The following is a 3,884-nucleotide window of genomic DNA, read 5'->3' as shown; positions in this document are numbered from 1 at the left end:
TTTTTTTTTTTTTTTTTTTTTTTTGAGATGGAGTGTTGCTCTGTCACCCAGGCTGGAGTGCAATGGCACGATCTCGACTCACTGCAACCCTCTGCCTCCTGGGTTCAAGCAATTCTCCTGCCTCCTCAACTTCATGAGTAGCTGGGACTACAGGCGCCTGCCATGACACATGGCTAATTTTTTGTATTTTAGTAGAGACGGGGTTTCACCGTGTTAGCCAGGATGGTCTCGATCCCCTGAACTCGTGATCCACCCGCCTTGGCCTCCCAAAGTGCTGGGATTACAGGCGTGAGCCACTGTGCCCGGCCCTGTTTATTGCTTTTTTGGTTTTGGTTTTCTTTTTTTGAGACAGAGTTGCCCTTGTAGCTGGAATTACAGGCATGTGCCACCGTGCCCGGCTAATTTTTGTATTTTTAGTAGAGACAGGGTTTCACCATGTTGACCAGGCTGGTCTCGAGCTCTTTACCTCATGATCTGCCCACCTCAGTCTCCCAAAGTGCAGGGATTACAGGCATGAGCCACCGTGCCTGGCCCAGACTAAGAGTTTTTAAGGATTCAGGGTGGGAGAGTTTATCAGAGGCTTGAACTGCTTCAGTGTCTCTGTTGTGCTTGTCTGGGAGGGAGAGTTGTGTGTCTGTCCCCATATATCTTCCTGCAGCTGCAGGCATACCCCCCTCCTCTCCTCCGCTAAAGTCAGCCTTTAGCTTCCCTATTTCAGCACACCTGAAGGGAAAGGAATGTGCTTATTAAGTAAGGCCCCACTGTTTTACTGGGGCCCATTGTATGAGGGTGAAATTTGGCAGTTACCCAAGAGACTTTCCCCCTATTTCCCTCTGTGCCTGAGCTGTCTTATCTGTGTTTTATTATCTGCTCTTTCTGGCTGCTTGTGGGTTGGAAGATAAGTGATTTCCTTGAAATGCAAGAGACTAGAGAGGGAGCTGGAACTGAAACTGGCGGGCTTTGTCCGACCGTGCTCCTGCTTTATCATTCCAGACCTTATAGTTGTAAAAGGACAAGGGGCGACGTCGGAGGTCGGGGGAGGCGCGGAGAGTTTTCTGGTCTTGGATTGACTGCAGGAGCAACATTGTGCGTAGATGTTTTTGGGTAGTTGTCTGCAAAATGACCGTGATTCTGTCGGTTAAAAATTTTTAAAAAAAGGTTAATTAGGCAGGGTAAAACATTAGTCCTAGACTTTTCAGCAGCGTTTCTTTTTCTTTTCTTTCTTTCTTTTTGATACGGAGTCTTGCTCTGTCGCCCAGGCTGGAGTGCAGTGATGCAGTCTCAGCTCACTGTAACCTCCGCCTCCTAGGCTCAAGCGATTCCTCTGCCTCAGCCTCCCGAGTAGCTGGGACTACAGGCGCACATCACCACGCCTGGCTAATTTTTTTGTATTTTTAGCAGAGACGGGGTTTCACCCTGTTAGCCAGGATGGTCTCGATCTCCTGACCGCCTCAGCCTCCCAAAGTGTTGGGATTACGGGCATGAGCCACCGCGCCCAGCCTTCAGCAGCGTTTCTTATTAGGTCCGATTGGTTGAGACAGAAGCAACATTTTTTTCCCAATGACAGGCAGAGGCACGTGTTTGGGAAGACCCCTGTGTTATTTTTTTGTTAGCAACTGTTATTCCTGATATGAGGAAAATAACTAGGCCAAATGCTACAGTAATTGAGATTCTCTGTCTGATATTCCACCCTGGGGATGGTATAGTATATAGTTCTACTGCAAATAGTAGATAAAGCAATTCCCAGAGAGTGATGTAGTAAATAATTTTCATTAAAAAAGGTTTTAATATTTGGTTTAAAAGGAGATATAGAAGTGACAAAAAGTATTTGGTGAGGTAGGGGTGAGACTAAGGTGAGTAATTTTCACTTAGTTACTTATCTTTTTTTTTTTTTGAGATGGAGTCTTGCTCCATGGCTCAAGCTAGAGTGCAGTGGCGTGATCTCAGCTCACTGTAACCTCCTGTCTCAGCCTCCATAGTAGTTGGGATTACAGGTGCCTGCCGCCACACCTGGCTACTTTTTGCATTTTCAGTAGCAACAGGGTTTCTCTCCTTGTTGGCTGGTCTCAAACTCCTGACCTCAGGTGATCCACCCACCTCGGCCTCCCAAAGTGCCCGGATTACAGGCGTGAACCACTTTGCCCGCCACTTATCTTTTATGATTTTCAGATTAAGATTTCTTATTTTCTTTACATTGATAGGACTTTTTTTTTTTTTTTTTTTTTTTTTTGATTGATAGGGTTTTTTTTTTTTTTTTTTTTTTTGAGACAGAGTCTTGCTCTGTCGCCCGGGCTGGAGTGCAGTGGCCAGATCTCAGCTCACTGCAAGCTCCGCCTCCCGGGTTCACGCCATTCTCCTGCCTCAGCCTCCCGAGTAACTGGGACTACAGGCGCCCGCCACCTCGCCCGGCTAGTTTTTTGTATTTTTTTTTAGTAGAGACGGGGTTTCACCAGGTTAGCCAGGATGGTCTCGATCTCCTGACCTCGTGATCGGCCCGTCTTGGCCTCCCAAAGTGCTGGGATTACAGGCTTGAGCCACCGCGCCCGGCTACGATAGGACATTTTTCTGGGCTGTTAGGGGTTGCTTTCTCCACTTTTCAGGCTTTGACTTGAGTGTAATGTATCCAGGAGTTGATTTCTGTAACAGATATAATTTAAACTGTAGAAAATAATAAAAATTGAAAAAATTAGGCAAGACTAGAATGTAACAACAGGTGTGCTATAGTTTTTTTTTTTGTTGTTGTTGTTTGTTTTTTTTACTATAAGTTCTAGGGTACATGTGCACAACGTGGAGGTTTGTTACATACGTATACATATGCCATGTTGGTGTGTTGCACCTATTAACTCGTCATTTACATTAGGTATGTCTCCTAATGCTATCCCTTCCCCCTCCCCCCAGGTGCGCTATGGTTTTTTGTTTTTGTTTTTGTTTTTTTGAGACGGAGTCTCGCACTTTAGCCCAGGCTGGAGTGCAGTGGCGCGATCTCGGCTCACTGGAAGCTCCGCCTCCCGGATTCACGCCATTCTTCTGCCTCAGCCTCCCGAGTAGCTGGGACCACAGGCACCCGCCACTGCGCCCAGCTAATTTTTTGTATTTTTAGTAGAGATGGGGTTTCACCATGTTGGCCAGGATGGTCTCGATCTCCTGACCTCGTGATCCACCTGCCCTGGCCTCCCAAAGTGCTGGGATTACAGGCATGAGCCACTGCGCCCAGCCAGTGTGCTATAGTTTTTGAAACATAATTTTCACTCTTCAGTTTCCCATCTTTATTAAAAGACAAATAATGGTAGGACTGGTTTACTTTATTATATTTGGCTTAATTATTTGTATACAGTGCAGCAAGAATAATTATTTGCTACATAGGCCTTTTTTTTTCTTCTTTCCCTTGAGACAGAGTCTTGCTCTGTTGCCTAGGCTGGAGTGCAATGGTGTAATCTCAGCTCACTGCAACCTCTGCCTCATGGGTTCAAGCGATTCTCCTGCCTCAGCCTCCTGAGTAGCTGGGATTACAGGCGCGCACCATCACACCAGCTAATTTTTTGTATTTTTAGTAGAGATGGGGTTTCACCATGTTGGCCAGTCTGGCCTTGAACTACTGACCTCATGATCTGCCCGCCTTGGCCTCCCAAAGTCCTGGGATTACAGGCGTGACCCACCACGTGCAGCCATGCATAGGCATTTATTTATTTATTTATTTTTGAGACAGGGTCTCACTCTGTCGCCCAGGCTGGAGTGCAGTGGTGCCATCTCCGCTCACTGCAAGCTCTGCCTCCCAGGTTCACGCCATTCTCCTGTCTCAGACTCCCGAGAAGCTGGACTACAGGCGCCCGCCACCACTCCCGGCTAATTTTTATTTATTTATTTATTTATTTATTTATTTATTT

The sequence above is a fragment of the Rhinopithecus bieti genome, unplaced genomic scaffold, assembly GCF_001698545.2.
Source record: "Rhinopithecus bieti isolate Rb0 unplaced genomic scaffold, ASM169854v2 scaffold_10589, whole genome shotgun sequence".
NCBI lineage: Eukaryota > Metazoa > Chordata > Mammalia > Primates > Cercopithecidae > Rhinopithecus > Rhinopithecus bieti.
The sequence above is the reverse complement of the archived record's forward strand: the minus strand, read 5'-3'. Positions refer to the sequence as shown.